This window comes from Xenopus laevis, chromosome 1L, assembly GCF_017654675.1.
Source record: "Xenopus laevis strain J_2021 chromosome 1L, Xenopus_laevis_v10.1, whole genome shotgun sequence".
Classification (NCBI taxonomy): Eukaryota; Metazoa; Chordata; class Amphibia; order Anura; family Pipidae; genus Xenopus; species Xenopus laevis.
This window is the reverse complement of record NC_054371.1, coordinates 45,192,727-45,213,938: the sequence shown is the minus strand read 5'-3', so window position 1 is coordinate 45,213,938 and position 21,212 is coordinate 45,192,727.

The window sequence follows — 21,212 nt, the reverse complement described above, 5'->3', positions numbered from 1 at the left end:
TAGCACCATATCTTCAATAGCATAAGATAAAATATACAGTAAATTACAGTACATCAATGCAAAGTAAATATCACTCCACAGTTCCCACATCTTCTGAAATTTACCCGGGCATCCCCGAGCTTCATAAGTGAGTTTAATTAACGGAAGCATGCTATTAACATAGTTTATCCACTCTTTCTTAACAGGAGGGTCTGGGGAGATCCAGTGCATCACCAACATTTTCTTTTCATAGAATAGCAATGTCCTCACTGTTAATCTATCAGGAGCAGCATGAAGTAGATCCTCAACTATCCCTAACATTATATACATTAGGTACCTCTAGGGCTTCTGAGATATACATACACACTTCCTTCCAATTAGCTACTATTTTCGGAGAGGTCCATACCATGTGCCAGAAGGAGCCATCCATCTTATGACATCTTGGGCATCTTGGCTCTGCCAACCTGCCCATTCGAGCTAATTTGTTAGGAGTAAGGTAGGTACGTAGGAGAAACTAATGTTGAATTAACTTATCCCTGGCTGAAATCAAAAAACTATATAAGTGCCCTGTCACTTCCTCCCATTGGTCGCTAGTAAGGGTTGGCAGATCTATTCTCCATGTGTCATATGCTCTCACAAATGGGGAAGGTATTGTAAGCAGAAGATTAGCGTACACATATGAGGTCACCTTAGGAGGAATAGGTAAGTATTGCCTGTTCTGATAAATTCCCTAACATATCACTGAATTGTGAGTGAAACATATGTCTCAGTTGGAGATATCGAAACATAGAAATCGTAGGGATGGCTAAATTTTGTTCCAATTTGATTTTGTCCACATATAGATCCTCAACTATTAAGTCTCCTAAATACTTAAGCTTCTTGGGGGCCCAGTATTCAACCGCTTCGGCCCTGTAGAAATGTTGCAAATAGGAGTTATTCCATAATGGGAGATATGGGGACTTGAGTGGGGACTTGAGTGGGGACTAAGTCTGATTCAGACTTAATACCATCAATTTCATAGCATTTTGCCAAGCTTGGTAAGGTGCCAGCATACAAGGGGGCAGAGTTGGGTAGTCTTTCAATTTCCTAAAGGGGCAGTTTCGTAATGCTTCTAGCGAGCCTACCCAATGAGCCTGAAGTATGACATTAGGATTATAAAAGGATTTTTATTATACAGCTTTTTATGTCTGGGTGACAGGTCCCCTTTAAAAAAGTAGGAATTAGGAATTAGTAATTAGGACGTAGTAGTAGGAATTTTAACAAAATCAGGGATTTTGTAGCTATTTGAAGCTCTAATGATATCTGTTTTCTTGCAGCTTCTTGTTGAGCTGAAATGGGATTTTTGTGTTGCATCCACAGTCATTATTTGCTATTTTCTTAAAACAGACAATAAAAAGATGTCAAAAAGGCAGCATTTTGTAGTAAGTAATTAGAGTGACCTTGCTGTACCAAATAAGCACATTCTTCTATATGAGAACAGCCAGAATGGACGACGCTTTGGATCGATTTCATTGTTGATTTGGCAATTTAAAGAGTACCTGTCCTCTGGAAACATCTAAAGAAATATTTCAAATCTTCTTTGTCTACCTACTTCCCCATCTAGGCTCAGTAAAAAAATATATCAGAAAAAGAATGTACTGGCTGAACACACATCTGCTCCTTTTACTTGTTTATTTATTTATTATTTCAATTAATATATGTTGCCAATCATTATTAGGAGACAACCGTTTTCTATACATTTCAAATAGATGAAAAAAGTCAATGAATGTAGATTTTACTCACAAAGTATAAGAAAAAAAGAAATAAATCAGGTAATACTTTTACTTAGACTAGGATACTCTGATTTCCAAGAAGCCAAGGCATATTGCATTCAAGGGGTTCACAAACATATAAAAGTGAGAACAATTGTGAAAATTCAGGAAAAAAAAACAGAGCAAACCTAGAAAATCTATTAACATAGTTGCATTTGCAAAAATCCTCTCAGAGTTACAAAAATGCCAAGCTTTGGTGATTATTATTCTACTATAGGAACATGGGTAACCATGCACTAGAACTTGTTAGGTAAAACATTCCCATTACATCTGCATATAGTCATCCTTGCTCATTACACTCCCGTTAGTATGCAGGTGGCACCTGGAAATAAAAGGTATCTATCCTGAGATGATCTAGATGATTGAGACATGGGGCGGAGGTTTTTTAAGATGGGTTTTTTAATCCATGCTGGGCTTCAAGCGAAAAAAACACTACAATGTCCCTAAAGTTATTGAAATGGGTTTTTGGAACAAAGATTTCAGGCAGCAAAGTTTTCTTTGTTTCAAAAGCTCATTTGGGTAAATTTACATAAATTGCAGAGGTTTTTTACGCTCGAAAACTCGTTTAAAAAAGTTAAGAAACTCATGTGGCATTTCCTTGAAGGTTGCTCTGCCAAAAAAGCATGTCCATCCTTAAATAGGCCCCTTAGAATTTGCTCTTTTAATTTCACAGACATATTCTTCACCTGAACTTTGAGATATATTCCTGTCATTAAAATTTAAGGTATTTTAATTATATTCTTTAGTTAAGACGGTGTTTTATTCATGGTTTTCACATTTTTGAGGCCACTACTTTAAATAAGCTTCATATTGTGAAGGTTGTTCAGTTTTTCTGTCCGATTTCATTCAAACAGTGGGTCAGATTCAATTCAGATAGAAAAAGTTATCTCATGATTTATCATATGAAAAGTCATGGACAAGAATCAATTAAAGGAGTAAAAAAACTTTTCTCCCAATTCAGTTCCAGTTTTTCCCATAGTTTTCAAATGATAAACAGCTAGATTTTTTTGTGAATTGAATTGCATCTCAAATTGAATCTCATCCATGACTTTTCATGTGATAAACCTTTTTCTCGCTGAATTCAGTCTGTAGAGTTCATATAGAATTCTGCTTGTACGTCTGCAAACAACTCGAGGCTTTCTGAATTAAATAGTTGCCTAAATATAATTAAACCTCCTTTATGTCAGCTTGATAAATCAAGATCCAGAAACGCCAAATTCAGTTCTAGCAGGGCAGTTCGAGAACGATGAAAGGAAAGTATAATATGTTATGCTACATGTAATAAGCTGTTAATTAACACATGCAATGGTTCTTTTATCATGTATGGGGAAATGTGAGCCTTCTCATGAGATTCCCCTTGAGGCTCAGCACTTTAAACTCATATAATGGAGTGCCATTCAGATCTGCACTTATCTCTGAATACAATGCTCTTTACGTTCAGCATAAGAACAGGTTGCCGAATCAGTTCTGTTGTGTTTGGCAACAGAACTGGTGGTAGGGCAGAATGAGGGTGGCAGATTGCACAGCTTCTAGCTTGTACATCATGAAGGTAAGGGAGCGCCAGGGGTTTCAAACTGAAGGCAAGGTTCTGCTAGCTTTGTAGAGTCTTACAGTTGCCACTAACTTGAAGTCACCTTTAGGTCAGCAGTCAAAAGCAAAATATCACAAGAAAAGAAGATTAGAAGGCGCATGACCAAACCATAAATGTGAGGTGCAATATTTACGGGACGCCCCAGAAGAGTCACCAAGGTATAAGGAATATTTCAAGAAAAGCGAGGATTGCACGCTTAGGGGTATATTTATCAAAGAGTGAAGTTAGAGATCGCCCAGTCTCCATTAATTTCTACAGGATTTTTAAAAGAGTATTTATCAATGGGTGAAAACGAAAGTTCATCCTTTGATAAATACACCTTTCAAAATCCCATAGAAATGAAAGGACAGTGGAGGAATTTCACTCTAGAGGAGTGTGGCGATCTCTGACTTCACTTTTTGATAAATATACCCCCAGGACTGTCCCGCAGAAAACTGGACAGTTGGGTAGTTTGCCTGACTCTGTACAAGTAGCCCCAGAGAGAGGTTGGGGGACAAAATCCTAAGGTGAGAGGCAGCAAAATAATAGACACGTTGTGGAACACAGAAAGTAGCAATAATGTGACCAAGGCTGTGGGAGCGGCCATGGAGTTATCCCAGTTAGAGAAGTACCCTAAAGAAACCTGGCTAGATGCTATCATGCACATCTGTCAATAATGTTACCAATGATGATGGGGGTCTGGCCATAAATATATTAGATTATGTCACCACTAGTGAGTATCCAAAGATTTAAAAGCAAATGTTATTGCCTTCTTACAACATCATGCCTTAAAGGGCATGTAAAGTCTAAAATAGAATAAGGCTAGAAATGCTGTATTTTGTATACTAAATATAAACATGAACTTACTGCACCACAAGCCCAATCAAACAAATAATTTATGCTTTCAAAGTTAGCTACAGGGGGTCACCATCTTGTAACTTTGTTAAACATCTTTGCAAGACTAAGACTTTGCACATGCTCAGTGTGGTCTGAGCTGCTTAGGGATCATCATAAACAAAGCTGCTTGAGTTCTGCATGGCTGGGAAGTAAGGTGGGGTCTCCCCCTGCTGTTCATAAGTATGATTGTTTCCCTGCTCAGCAGTTAGGGACCATCTGACAATTCCTATCCACAGCAGTAAATGAAGGGAGAATTTCACAGCATATAGTCAGGTTTCTTATAAAAACGGTACACATTTTTTAATTGAAGTATATTGGAGATAGGTTTCTTTTTCATTAAAGAAAGTAAAAATGGGATTTTATTTTTTTGCCTTTACATGCCCTTTAAGGACAAAGAGGGTAATAAAGGCCCAAATAAAGACTTATATGTTTTACCAAGAGGGATTCAATTCTGGTTTATTTTGGATCCCAGTAGTCAGAGGCACAGCAAAGATTTGTGTCAGCAAACTGTAAATTAAATAAAATTGCACTTGCGAAGGGATTTAATGGGAGCATGGCATTGGCATACACTTACACATTCTTCAATATATGGGTGGTTCACATAACACAAGGGCATTCACCTGTATTAAGAAAGAAAGAGGGGGAGCAAGAGAGGAAATACATCTAAGGAAGAGAAACAAAAGAAGGGAACTTCCATTCTCAAATGATATACAGTATACTTATGTATTACTTCTGTTATGAAATAAATGCTCAGAGAGCAATGGAGAGAGAAGAAAAAAAGAAGGAAAAACTTTCCCCTCCGCAATGTGACATTAAGGAAACATAACAATTGGAAATTGGAATGTCAAGTGTCACTAACTTTCATGGTTTCATGTGAAGAGAACTCCTTAGCTGATAAACTGATTTTGGCTTTAGGAAGGAAAATGTTTTGCACTTAAGAAATGTAAAAGTCTAAGGTTAAAGCAATGATATTTGCCATTTGCCAGTTTAACGTTCCTGTGCTGCATCTTAAAATAAATGAAATATTGTAACCAGTCTGGAATTCGCAATGCACTTTATATCCAGCAAGTTGTAAACTCTAAACTCATTTGTCAGATGATGTTGATAAATGCCTCTCGTTGATTTAATAGGATGATCTAAACTTTTAAAAGGATTTAATTGTCAACATATGGTGATTTTTTTTAAAAAAAAAACCATAACTGTGGGCTTGAAGTAAGGGGCGTTTGATTTTAGGGTGGTGTAACAAATAGAGACGCACTTAAACTGTACAATAAAAATGAATTAGGTTCCCTACATAGCGAATGTCACCTTTATTGTAAGATCTATGTCTCTCTGGAATCATTCTTGTTTCTCTTCATTCTGACTACTATAAACACAATCTTCCATTTGATGTGACAGAGTTGACACTGGCTTTAAAATATACAATCTCTATATTTGAATTTCATTCCTTCTTCCAAGTTGAAATGACAGGCTGGAAAAAAAAGTTACTTGAACACATCATGGGAAATTCACTCATCCTTAGATGGAGCAGACTCAAGTTCATCAACCCGTGTTGTAACTATGTCCTTTAGATTGTAAGCTCTTGCCAGTAGGACCCTCTGTGACCAAGTTTGCTCTGTAACCCTTGCTTGCTAAATCACAAGAATAGGATCCATTATCCAGAAATACATTACCCAGAAAGCTCTGAGTTACAGAAAGGCCGTCTCCAGTTGACTCCATTTTATTAAATGATTTCCTTTTTCTGTGTATTTATAAAACAGTACTTGTACTTATTATTAATCTTTATTGGACGAAAAACCAGCCTATTGGGCTTATTTAATATGTACATGATTTTCTAGAAGACTTAGGGGCAGATTTATCAACGGTCTAGGTGAATTTTCGAATGAAAGAAATTCAAATTTCGAGTTATTTTTGTGTACTTCGATTCAAATTTGAAAAAAATGCAAAAAATTAGAATATCGAAATTTATCATATACTGTCTCTTTAAAAATTCGACTTCGACCATTCGCCGTCTAAAACCTGTCAAATTGCTGTTATAGCCTATGAGGGACCTCCTAGAACCTATTTGGAGTCAATTGGTGGACTTTGAAAAATCAAAGTTTTTTTTTTTTGGAAAAAGTTTGAATTGAATTCGATCGAATGCGCTATTACTTCGATTCATTCGAAAACTGACCTATTCGACCAAAGAAAACCTTCGACTTAATTTCGGTTGGTCTTTTTAAATTCGTATTTCGAAGTTTTTTCAATTCGAAATTCGACCCTTGATAAATATGCCCCTTAAGGTATGTAGATCCAAACTACGGAAACATCTGTTATCCGGAAACCCCCGGTTCCCATGGAGAACAGATCCCATACCTGTATTTTAAGAACCCTGTAACGCGTGGGTGCTATATAAATAAACGGTGATGGTCATTAAATGGAAGAACACGATTGCCCTTAATTGAGGGGGTAACATTTCATTTTGGCTTTTAAGGAAATGCTATATATGTGTGTAGCATAAGGCATGTGAATACTTTCACTTTTAGTCAGGTTTTCATCAAAGTTATGTAAAGGTTAAAACTGAAAATGTTTCAAACAATAATGAAGAACATTAATGTGTTATTGATTGCGGCACCTTTCTGTTAGGTGTCAAGATTCAAAGAAACTGGGCCAATGCCATCGGAAAGGCTGGGAAATTAAAGGTTTATCAAAATCTAATGTAGTGGCCTCTGCACGAGTTGTGCCGGCATCCAGACAGCTATACAGTATATATAATTTCGCCTGCTTCAGAATTGTAATAATTTTGACGCCGACGAATTTGCCGCAAATGTATTCACCGGAGGCGAAACGCAGAAATTCGCCGCGAACACTGGGGGGCCGATTCACTAACTTCGAGTGAAGGATTCGAAGTAAAAAAACTTAGAATTTCAAATTTTTTTGGGCTACCTCGACCATCGAATGGGCTTCTTCGACCTTCGACTACGACTACGACTTTGAATAGAACTATTCGAAGTAAAAATCGTTCGACTATTCGACCATTCGATAGTCGAAGTACTGTCTCTTTAAAAAAAACTTCGACCCCCTAGTTCGCCATCTAATAGCTACCGAAGTCAATGTTAGCCTATGGGGAAGGTCCCCATAGGCTTGGCTAACTTTTTTTGATTGAAGGATATTCCTTCGATCGTTGGATTTAAATCCTTCGAATCGTTCGATCGTACTATCTGAGCTAAATCCTTCGACTTCGATATTCGAAGTCGAAGGATTTTAGTTCTTAGTCGAATATCGAGGGTTAATTTACCCTCGATATTCGACCCATAGTGAATCGGCCCCTGGAAGTAGTGAAGGGGAAGCAGCCTGAGAGAAGAGAGAGGAGATGGGAGCCGGAGTCAGTAGATGACGAGAAGAAACTATTATATGCCTGGTGGTAACAATGTAGACTTATATAATCATGTGTAATTGTAAATATTGTACACATTGTTTAATTGTCGTAACTATCCATTTACTATTTAATATATAATCATTTTACCATACACATATTGGTGTGGATTCTTTTTCTGCTTGCTTAAAAGAACTGAAACCCTAAGAAGAGGGTGGGGAATAATATTAATAATAATTAATTAATAATAATATATTATTATTATTATTATTATTATTATTATTATTATTATTATTATTATTATTATAAAATCTTACAGTTGGCGTCCGGAACATTAGCAGCCCAGTCAGTGTATGCAGCAGCACTAACAAATTGTGAAAAGTCGACTTTTGATAAATCGGCCCCAAAAGAAAGTTCTGAGTCACTGCCAGAACACCACTGCCAGGATACCTGCTTTGAACAGGACCTCAGCTACAATTAGAGCAAATGAATACAAAAAAATTACAAATATTTTAATTTCTTTTTGCTTTTCTCTTCAGCTCTTTCAGCTGTATCCACTTATTCGCTCATTTTCCACTGGTGTTGACTCATCAGTGCAAATACTTGTACTGGCTTCACCAGTCTCAGAGAACACGGCACCTGTTATCCTTCACATTTGCTCTGGCTCATAGAACATTCAGGTAAGGATATACCTTCCTTTTAGGGCTCTTAAACATACGTTTTTACCTGCGCTCCCCTGTGTTGTGCTTTCTTCCGTTCAGCTGCAGGGGAGCGCAGGAGTAGACACTCTCAATTATTGTCAAGGGGGCTGTACTCACACAGACGCATGTAAGTGCCAAACACAAGTGAAATGCAACATCTGTGTGGGTACAGCCTACTTAACAATAATTGAGTGCGTCTACTCCTGCGCTCCCCTGCAGCTGAATGGAAGAAAGTGCAACTCAGGGGAGCGCAAGTAAAACCGCCCGTGTATAAGAGCCCTTAGAGTCTACCTAGTTACTTTGCCACAATTTATAAACAGTCTCTAATTTATGTACCCTAATTTCAAATATTTTTGTAGTGAGTAAAACACAGATTTACAGTTTATAAAGATTTTAAAGAGAGAGAGAGAGAGAGAGAGAGAATTATAAAGCACTAAAATAAGCAGTAATTCCCCAAAATGATTATTGCAATCAAAACAGCTGGAATAATGTACCTGGCCTCTTAAAATCAATTAAAAGCCTTAATTACAATTTATTCATATTTCTCAAAAAAAAAAGTTCAGGCCTAATTATATAACGAGTGCAGCGTAGTACTAAGTAATATCTGCGCTATTTGCCCTTTGTAGCTACAGATGATTCATCGACTGAAATTACTTTCTTGCAATTATTTTTCTATCCAAACAACATTACCTAGAAAAGCAGATTTGCCTAAATTATGATCTGCAACAGATGTTTCCAACTCCAGTATTGCAAGGATGCTAGTAGTTTTGATTCTTAGGATATCCAAGCTTGAACACTGTTGGGTGAAAGAGTAGAAAGGTAATTGCTGTCATTCTGAAACATGTCCTTAACGGGATGGTTCACCTTTAGGTTAACTTTTAGGGGCACATTTACTAATGGACGAATATTGAGAGTTAACTAACCCTCGATATTTGACCGTCAAAGTAAAATCCTTCGACATCAATTATCGAAGTCGAAGGATTTACCGCATTTCCTACGATCAAACGATCAATGGAAAAATCGTTCGATCGAACGATTAAATCCTTCGAATGGAACGATTAGAAGGATTTTAATCCATCGATCGAACGATTTTCCTTCGATCAGAAATTTGTTAGAAAGCCTATGGGGACCTTCCCGATAGGCTAACATTGAGTTCGGTAGGTTTTAGGTGGTGAAGTAGTTGGTTGAAGTTTTTTTTTAAATAGACAATACTTTGACTATCGAATGGTTGAATAGTCGAACGATTTTTAGTTCGAAACGTTTGATTCGAAGTCGAAGTCGTAGTCGAAGCTCAAAGTAGCCAATTCGATCGTCGAAGTAGCCAAAAAAAAAACCATTTGAAATTCGAAGTATATTCTTCTATTCCTTCACTCGAGCTAAGTAAATGTGCCCCTTAATATGTCCTAGAACAGCTAATTCTAAGCAACTTTTTAATTGGTCATCAATATTTTTTTTACAGTTTATTTGCCTTCTGACTAGTGATGGGCGAATTTCTCGCATTTCGCTTTGCCAAAAAATTAGTGAATTTCCCGTGAAATTCGGAAAACGTGAAAATAGACAACCACATCAATTTTGACACCGTCATTAAAGTTAATGGGCAACCAAATAATGTTTGACGTGTGGCAATTTTGAGGCGAGCTACTTTCCGGATGTGTGTCCAAAATTTCTTCGCTGGAGTTTCGCAAATGTATTCACCAGCAGTTTTTTTAATTATATGCCTTCGTACTAGTCATGGGGAATTTCTTGCATTTTGCTTCGCCGAAAAATTTGCGAATTTCCCTCAAAATTCGTGAAACGGCGAAAAATTTGTGAAACTCAAATTGACGCTCACGACAGTTTTGATGCTGGCGTTAAAGTCCATGGGCGTCCAAATAGTGTTGACTTCCTTTTCGGGCACGCGTCCAAAATTTCTAATTTTTGCGGTGAAATGTGGAATTTCGCCACAAATTCGCACCAGCCAAATTTATTCGTCCATCACTACTTCTGACTCTTTCTAACTTTCAAATAGGAGTCATTGGCCCCATTTAAAAAACATATGCTCTGTAAGAGCTTTTTATTACTCATCGTTCTACTCAGGCCTCTCCTACATATTCCAGTCTCTTATTCTAATCAATGAATGGTTGCTAGGGGAATTTAGACCATCTTATTTAGACCAATTTATTCCATCACTGTGTTTGTATGTTCTCCCTGTATCTGCATGGGTTTCTTGTACTCCAGTATCCTCCTATATCTGACATGGTATCTTCCACTAATGGGAATGCTGTATATTATCAGTTAAAAGCTCTAGAATAGATTGGAGCTATATAAATTAATGCATAATAACAGTAATAATGTTTTGCATGTATAAACACAGAATGACATGTCAACATGAAGAGCAATTAAGGACTGATTAGAAATTGTAGTTGTTTCATAGGGGCTTTTATCTAAAAGGCAGGTACAATTACCGTAAAAAGCTATTGTCAGTGCTCATCAGAAATACATTTATTGTAAAAGATTGAAAAACAAATGCAGGCATTCTGGGTTTGTACAACTATATATATATACAGAAAAACACATTTGTTCGGCATTACACATATTTTTAATAATTCATACTTGAATTGACTTATCAAAACTATAAATTTAAATTTTAAATGTTAAACTCTGCGCCTTCAAAGCTGAATTCAGTTGTGCATGGCAGAGATACTGCATATATCTTTCCAGTGACATTTTTTTTCTCCAAGTGCATTATGGGCACATGATATTTAAATTCCATGGAACTGTAACCAAGTTTGAAATGTGTCCAGCAGTAGATTAATAAATGCAGCCCGTAATAAGATTAGGGGGATAAAAATATGCAGAAATTATTTTTGCCAATTTTATCCGAGGTTTAAATGTCATAAAATGTTATTAACAATGAACATAATGAAGAAAACTATTTAGTACAATATTAGATAGACAGGCCAGAGATGGTTCCAATATCATACCTTGAGAATTCATACTTAATTGTTTAATAATTAAAATGAAATGTACATGTTCCAAGATTTCATACAGAAGGATAGTGTGGCCCCCCTTCCATTCAGTGTTTGTACAAAAACTAGGCCTGAATGTTAGTGATGGGCGAATTTCTCCCGTTTCGGCAAAGCATTCGCAAATTTCCCGAGAAATTTTGCGTAGCGGTGAAAAATTTGCGAAACGGCTCCCATTAAACCGACACCCATTAAAGTCAATGGGCGACTCGTATTGTCACCAGCGTCGGAATTGTCACCGCCGTCAAAATATTTTGCCGGTAAATTTTCACAGCAATTTCGAGAATTTAATCGCCACCAGCGAATTCGCGCCTGGTGAATAAATTCGCCCATCACTACTGAAGATAGCTCTGTTAATTTGGTATGCAAAGGGGTGGTTCACCTTCAACTTTTAGTATGTTATAGAATGACCAATGTTTAGCTACTTTTCCGTTGCCCTTCATTCTTTTTAGACTTTTTGAATTATTTGCCTCCTTCTTATGATTTTCCAGGTGTCAAATCCGGGACACTGACCCTGGCAGTCAAAAATCTTTGGCTCTGTGAGGCTACAATTGTATTAGTATTGTTGATTTGTATTACTTACCTTTCTATTCAAGTCCTCTCCTATTACTATTTTAGTCTCTCATTTTGACTGGTTGCTAGGAAATTTGAAATTTCTCAATAATTCAAAAACCACAAATAAAAAAAAAGTAAGACCAACTGCAACTTTGCTCAGTATAGCACTCCTTATAAGCTACATTAATTTAAAGATAAACAACCCCTTTTGGGTTTTATTAAGTTCTAGGTGGAATATTTTCCCTGCCCCAGTAATCTATACTAAAATAATATTTGGTTTAGTTATTTTTCATTATTTGTAGTAATGCAGTACCAGTATGTGGTCCAATACAGGCCTGGACTGGCAATCTGTGAATTTTGGCAAATGCCAGAGGGGCTGCTGTAAATTGCCATAGACAGTCACTATTTATTGGGCTGGTGGGGGCTGCTTGAGCCTCTGTGGACTTGGAATGGCAGGGACTATTGTAAATCCCAGTCCGGACCTGGTCCCATATCCAGAAACCCAATATAGGTATTGGACCTATTATCCAGAATGATTGGGGCCTAGGGTTTTCTGAACAAAGGAATTTTTGCATAATTTTGCTCTCTATACCTTAAATTTGCTAGAAAAAAAGATTAAACAGTAAATAAACTCAATAGGCTGATATTGCTTCCAATAAGGATTAATTATATATTAGTTTGAATCAAGAACAAGATACTGTATCATTAAACAGAGAAAAAGGAAATTGTTTTCTACAAAATTGTTTTTTACAATTAGAATTATTTGATTAATATTGAGTCTGTGGGAGATGACCTTTTTGTAATTCAGGGCTTTCTGGATAACAGGTTCCCAGATAAAAGATCTCATAGCTGTATCCAGAAAGCTCTGCATTAAGGGAGGGCTACATCCATTCTCCCTAATCTAAAGCTCAGAAGGCAAGTTAATAAGCATTTATTTATTGCTATATCACTACAATTAGGGGCAAATTTACTTAAGGTCGAATATCGAGGGTTAATTAACCCTCTGTCAAAGTTGAATCCTTCGACTTCGAATATCGAAGTCGAAGGATTTAGCGCTATTCGTTCGATTGAACAATTAAATACTTCGAATTTGTTCGACCAAAAAATGCTAGCAAAGCCTATGTGGACCTTCCCCATAGGCTAACATTGACTTTGGTAGCTTTTAGGTGGCGAACTAGGGGTTGAAGTTTTTTCTTAAAGAGACAGTACTTCGACTATCGAATGGTTGAATAGCCGAACGATTTTTAGTTCGAATTGTTCGATTCGATGTCGAAGGTCGAAGTAGCCTATTCGATGGTCGAAGTAGCCAAAAAAAGATTTGAAATTCGAAGTTTTTTTCCTCTATTCCTTCACTTGAGCTAAGTAAATGGGCCCCTTAGAGTTGTGTTCTGTCATAGTCCCCTGTCTGCACAAGCCTGCCCCTAAATTTCATCAGTTCTGCCCCTGATGTCACCTGCCGGCCCACCTGTCTGAATTTGTACATAAAACTTTGGTCGCCTTTGAGTTAACATTTAGTTTGATGTAGAGAGTGATATTCTGAGACAATTTGCAATTGCTTTAAATTTTCTATTCAAAATTTTAGTGATCTGGTTGCTAGGGTCCCCGTTACCCTAGCAACCATTAAATAATTTAAATAAGAGCCTGGAATATGAATAGGAGAGGCCTGAATAGAAAGATTTGTAATAAAAAGTACCAATAATTATAAATGTGTAGCCTTACAGAGCATTTGTTTTTAGATGGGGTTGGTGCCCCCATTTGAAAGCTGCAAAAGAAAAAGGCAAATAGTATTAAAATGATAAAAAAATAAATAATGAAGACCAATTGGAAAATTGCTTAGAATTGGCCATTCTGTAACATACTAAAAGTTAACTTTAAGGTGAATAACCCCTTTAATGCAGCTGTACTTCCGGGGTTACAACTGTGAAAACATTTGCATTCAAAAATGCTGATGTTTTGTTGTTGATTTTTTTTTTTTTATATTAACAATGAGATTCTGAAAATGTTTTATCTTTGCCTCATTTGTTGGCTTCCCCTTCAAGAATATATTTAATGGTGACACGGTGAACTGTGACAGAAATAATGTGTAGGATAAAATATGATTTCCAATCATCAAGCCTTAGATCCGGCTCTAGCAGAGACATGTTGCACAGATGTTGCATTATGCCCGAGCTGCTCCTAGAAGTCAATGCCATCACATTCAAGTGTTCTGTTGATCTCTGTGAATATTGTTAACATTCTGTCTTCAGTTCACATTCCCTAAAGGTACATTTTCTTGTAAGAATAAGTTTGTTAGTGGATGTTCTCACACAGATTGTGGACTTGAAGATATGTATGGAGTAGAGGTGAATACATTTTGGTGCATTTCATCTGTATTTATAAAATCTTTTTATTTATGTAAAGCTTTTGTTTAATTTAAAAATAAAGAGCAATTAGTTTGCATCATAATTATTCAAATATTCATATTTTAGTGTTGTGCTTGGAAAGTGTTATGTATCAATACTGTGCCAGCTGTTATCCAGAATGCGCAGGACCTGGGGTTTCCTGGATAAGGGGTATTTCTGTAATTTAGATCACCATATCTTGAGTCTACTGAAATATAATTTAAATATTACTTAAACCCAATGACATGGGTTAGCCTCCAATAAGGATTAATTATATCTAAGTTTGGGATCAAGTACAAGGTACTGTTTTATTATTACAGAGGAAAAGGAAATACTTTTAAAACATTTTAATTATTTGATTAAAATGGAGTGTATGGGAGACAAACTTCCCGTAATTTAGAGCTTTCTGGATAACTGGTTTCCAGATAATGGATCCTATACCTGTACATCCAAACACTAAGGGGGTTATTTATCAAGGTCTGAATTCATCTCAGTATTTCCAATATCAAACTTCAAGCAACTCCAAATTCCCGAATGGAAAAAAAGAAAAGAAAAAAAAAGCCCAAAAAATAGGGCCAGGCAAACTTCTGAGCTTTCCCCCAAAAACACGATTTTTTCAGAGTTTTTGGAGTTTTTTTGCACAGAAACCACTAAATCATTGGATATCGGCACAGACACTGGAACCTTTCCTATTGACTTATACAGGACCTCGAGAGCTTTTAGATAAAGATAAATCTTTTTCAAGATTTATTAAAGTCCGATTGTCTAAAAACTCTGAATCCGAAATCCGGCATCTAAATCTCTCGAGGTCCTGTATATGTCAATGGGAAAGGTTCCAGTGTTTGCGCTGATGTCCGTACCGATATCCGATGATTTTGTCGTATCTTCACAAAAAACTCAGAAAACTCAGAAAAAATCTTAGATTTTGTGGAAAACTCGGAGTTTACAGGGAGTTTACGGGGGAAAGCTCAGAAGTTTGCCCGACCCTATTTTTACGGTCTTTTTTCTTCATAAATAAGGTCCATTCTGGAATTCTGAGTTGCTCGAAGTTTGATATTAGATAGTCGTAATTTATACTGAGATAAATTCAGACCTTGATTAATAACCCCCTAAATGAAGAAAACATGTCACATTTCCAGTGTTGTTAGTGGAGTACCGCAGGGCTCTGTACTAGGTCCCTTGCTTTTCAACTTGTTTATTAGTTTGAATCAAGTACAAGGTACTGCTTTGTTATTACAAAAAAGGAAATATGCTTTAAAATTTTGAATAAATTGATTTTAATGGAGTCTATGGGAGATGTTCTTTGGAGATTTCTGGATACTGAGTTTCTGGATAACGGATTATATACCTATACCACAGTCTACATAATTCTGAAAGTACATTTGAAGAATAACTACCATTTTGTTCGTTTTTTTAACTGGTACAATTGCAAAGGGAAATATTGGCCTACAAATACACATATTTCAAAATGTGAAACTAGGTTTTGGTGAAAAGAGCCAGTTTAAAGTGCCAAGAAAACAAGCAGGAGCTTCCTAAGACAGAATTCAGAGGGATAAGGTGGGCATTTTTTGTGTTTTCTCCAATGATAACCAGTGTTAACTAATGTTAGCAAGATAGATTGGAAGAGCGGATATAAATACTGTAAAGCAGATTTGCAAGCTTGAACGACTTGCGTCTTGGCATGTAAGACACTAAGGGGCCGATTCACTAACTTCGAGTGAAGGATTTGAAGTAAAAAAACTTCGAATTTCAAAGTGTTTTTTGGGCTACTTCGAGCATCAAATGGGCTACTTCGACCTTCGACTACGACTACGACTTCGAATCGAAGGATTCAAACTAAAAATCGTTCGACTATTCGACCATTCGATAGTCGAAGTACTGTCTCTTTAAGAAAAAACTTCGACCCCCTAGTTTGCCATCTAAAAACTACCGAACTCAATGTTAGCCTATGGGGAAGGTCCACATAGGCTTTCCTACGTTTTTTTGATTGAAGGATATTCCTTCGATCGTTGGATTAAAATCTTTCGAAGGATTTTATTGTTCGATCGAAGGAATAATCCTTCAATCATTCGATCGCACTTTTTGCGCTAAAATCCTTCGACTTCGATATTCGAAGTCGAAGAATTTTAATTCCCAGTCAAATATCGAGGGTTAATTAACCCTCGATATTCGACCCTTTGTGAATCGGCCCCTAAATATGTTACTATGTTAAATATCTACTAATATGCTAATGACAGAAGCAGGCGACATACTTGGTGTTTGGAGATGGTGGATGAGCCAAGGAATACATTGAGTGTGTTTGCTAAGCTGCATTCCAAAGATACATTGCAGATGATGGATACAAGGAAACTAAAGTGGGTGATAATTATATATTAGTTTGGATCAAGTACAAGGTACTGTTTTATTATCACAGAGAAAAAGAAAATCATTTTAATTTCGATTGATTGGATGAAATGGAGTCTATGGGAGATGGGTATAATGGGTTTCCGGATAACAGATCCCATACCTGTACTATTTTTTTTCTAACAACCCAGTTCCGATAACTTGCTGTGGAGTCTTTTTAGCTGGAGGCTTATGGTACAGTTGTCTGTTTTATGTTTGGATTGTCTTGAGCTCTGGTGGGTGACATGTGAGTCCCACACATCATAACTTGTATTAATCCTACACACAAACAGTTTGCAAAATAGCAGGGGGGATCTGTAAAATTGACATGTAGAAGGCAAGCAATAACATTAAAGATGAGGGCTGTGAGCAAATTCAGTGTAATAGTGTATTATTTACAATAACAGTATAATAACAGCAGAGTAAGTGTGATAGTTAACATTAAGCATTCAATCACTGTTATTACTTCCCATATAATATTTTGTTTTGTTATTCTATTCATTTTACTGGTCTACCCATAGCTTTTTCCAACGATGCTTGTTCTGACTACGTGAACCACTCAAACAATGTTGCAAGGTCGGTTAATCATTGAACATGCAAGGCATTGTGGGAATTGCACCTTGGTTTTAGCATTGTTTTACAGGCGCACAGATGAGTAGTAGTGTAGTTATGTAGTAGTAATGTAGTTAGAACCAGCAGAATAGTAACAAATAAAACAGATGCTGCTTTTAAGGTCAACAAATGAAGTTGAAATTGTGCATCATTTGTAATTAATTTATACTGTGAAGTTGATTAGGATTAAATGTGCTGTTTTAATGCAAAATGTTAAATCTGGGTATACAACACATTTAAATAATAAATAAACTCTGCTCTGACTAAAGATACTGCAGTTCTGACAATGCATCAATACCACACACACTGTCTTACAATTGGTTGAATTAGCACATGTTTACACATGTGAGCAGTAACGCCACGTCAAGGCTTCAACCCTGTTACTGACCATTCACTCCGGGTGTAACATTCCTCAGGGGCCTAATAATATAGTAACAGTCAATAAATAACATCATAAGGAAATAGTGAGGCTTACTCATGTCTATGAAGTTTACCCTTTGCTCAATTCATTATTAATAAACTTCATCTGTTCATCTGCAGGAAGGTATTGAACACAACCTGTTACTCCATCCCACTGCTCACACTCACCTTTCTCAGAAGATCCTTCAGATTTTCATTCAGCCAACGAGGAATCCTGGGCTCATCATTGATAGTAGAGTTTATGATTTTCTCCCTGTTGTTGCCTTCATAAAAAGGGGAGTCCCCAGAAGCCATTTGACAGATGATTATTCCAAGTGCCCACCAATCCACTGCAGCATTGTATCTCTGCCTTTGCAGGACCTTGAAAACAAAGTGAATTACAAACTTCAGAAAATATAGGAATGAACTCCCCCTATAAAATTTTGACCTTATCTCTGAACTAATTATATTACTGTATTTCATTTGTGACACCTATTAACACAAACAATTTACATACAGGGGGAGAATATTAGAAGTAGGAATGAATTTTAATTATAAAACCATACTGCTGATTATTAGGTCTAAATATTCATTTTACAAAACATTTTGTCAAGGCAAGTAAGGTTGTTCTTAATGGAAAGACAGATCAGGGATAAGAGGGATAAGAAACTGAATGTTTGGCAACAGACTTGAATGAAGTCCGTTATTGGGAAATTATTAGAGACCTATGCACAGAGATAAATGTAGGTATGACCCTGTATACACCCCAATATACCTTATAAGACAACTGTGAAAACACTAATAACACATTACCATAATACTGATACCCCTGTGTTTGTAAATATAAGTTGGATTTTAGATAGTTGCTCTAGGCACATGCTTAGGACCTGGGGTATCCAGATAATGGATCTTTCTCTAATTTGGACCTTCATCTTTAAATAAACCCAATAGGCTGGTTTTGCTTCCAATAAGGATTAATTATATCTTAGTTGGGATGAAGTACAAGCTACTGTTTTATTATTACAAAGGAAAATGAAATCATTTTTAAAAATTACAGAGGATTATTACAGAGGAAAGGTTAATTAAAAATGTGGATTATTTGTATAAAATGCAGTCTATGGGAGACAGTCTTTCTGTAAAGGTTTACAGGTTTTCTTTATTTATGCTATAAATGTAGTGGAACTGCACTGCACCCCAGTGTCCCTGCCCTGCCGCCGATGGTCTTGTCACCAAACACATTTGGAACTGCCAGGCCAAAGTCACATATTTTAACATGGCCGTCTTGGCCCAGCAGGATGTTGTCAGGCTTGAGATCTCTGTAATATAGAAAAAGTAGATTATTTCTAGTTGTAGATACGATAAATCAAACAGATATGAAAATAATCAAACTGAAGGTTGTACAAGTGATCAAAATATAGATAATCCAATAGAAACTTTATGTAGATGAGGAGAAGTAGAATTATACTGACCTATGAACAATGCCGCTGTTGTGCAGGCCGCACATCATAAAAAGTAAACAAAACATAAAGGGCTTCATAACTTATTCACTTGTGGTTATCTCTTTTTTTATGCCAAAAACACTTTGCAGCATTATTTTCATTGCTTGTATGCTAACTGCCTTTTTCTAAAATCCCCCCATATGACTTACAGCACTGTGTCTGGCTTCAGGCTCCAGTAGTAATCCAGGTGATGTGCAAGACTATTTTGGATTCAGCAGAACCCCCGAATCCTTTGCGAAAGATTTGTCCGAATACCGAACCGAATCTGAATCCTGATTTGCATATGCAAATTAGGGGTGGAAAGGGGAAACCATTTTTTACTTCCTTGTTTTGTGACAAAAAGTCATGCAATTTCTCTCCCCACCCCTAATTTGCATATGCAAATTAGAATTCAGTTCGGCCAGACAGAAGGATTCCATTCGGCCCAACAGAAGGATTCGGCCGAATCCGAATCCTGCTGAAAAAGGCAGAATCCCGAACCGAATCTTGGATTCAGTGCATCCCTAGAAATGAGTATTAAAGGTTTTCTTCAGTACAAATTATAAGACACTGGGAGAAGCAGAATTAGATAAGTAAAATAATAAAAGTAGAATACCTCTGTAAAAACACAGAGCTGTATTTGTAACCACTCCTAGATTTATTAGCATTTACAATAATAAAGTATCTGTCTTAGGAAATCACTCACTTTGCCGAATCCTCCTTGCCCAAGAATGATATGGAAGTCATAGTTGTGGACATCCAGTGGGCTAATTCGAGGTCCTGTGGGAAAAACAGACACATGTATCTTTTTTTTGTTGTGATAAACTTTTGTTCTGTGTGTTTCCAGTTAGGAAGTTGAGATGTTATATGGTTGCTAGGGTCCAATTACCATAGAAATGGTCAGTGGTTTAAATGCACACATTGGAAGATAATAAGAGGGTTTGTTGTATTTAATCTGGCACAAAGTTCCACGGGTGTAAAATGGACTTACACCCATAGCAGCATCATTTGATTTTTTACAGGATGTGCTCTCTTTTTGGGGCCATACTGTATACAGTAGTTTTTTTTACTTTTTCACTGGATGGAAAAGATAAAAAAATATTTCCATTTTTAGTTCTTTTTCAGAACTCAGTTGAGTTCTGTTGACCAGCTGACAATAACAGCCAATGGAATTTTTGCTTTCATCCTACAGCAGACTGTTTGCTCACTGGTTCTTATATAGGCAACTGAACTTGAGCAAGGTAGCACTGATAAATAATCTCTGATAAATTAAAATGCATGGATAAATGAATCTCCCAATCTCTTTCTGCCTTTAACAAAATATATCACAATTACAAAGAGTTAATGGTTAATACATAGTGAATAAAGTACCCCCTTTTGTAAAATATAAGGATATTATAAGTTACCGAGGAGTTTCATGACCATATAAAAACACGAGGCCGAAGGCCGAGTGTTTTTATACAGGTCAGGAAACTCAGAGGTAACTTCTAATATCACTCTATACAAAAAAAAAAAAAAAAAAAAAAAAAAACTCTATACCTCCCAGTGGGATCACCTGACTATAGCTGGGAGGGGTGGGAGCTACAACATGGAGCTGGTCACTGCTCATGTATAACTATAACAAACAAGGGAAAGTTGTGCTCACCACTATTTTTTAAAACCATTAGGCGGGGGTGCAATGAGGCTGTGACCACAAAATACATATAGTCAAATACAAGAGTCCTCTGCACTCAACCCAGTGACCAGCTCCATGTTGTAGCTCCCACCCCTCCCAGCTATAGTCAGGTGATCCCACTGGTGTCTAATAAAAGGGCAGCCAAGTATGGGGGTTTACTTTGAAAGCAGCAAGTAAGTTGCAGGTAAAACCTAGTCCCTTTGTAAAATGTATAATGAAGCAATAGAATTCTTAATGAATCAGATAAAATTGAGCATAGGACTGGCCAGATATGGGATGACTTTGACGTAGTTGGCCAGCTTAAATATATTGCAATATATGGACAAACAATCCCTGTTTTGTTTAAAGGGTAAGGCATTTTTTAGTAGCAGTATGCACAAAATGTCGCTGTCTTAAATATATTGATAATGGG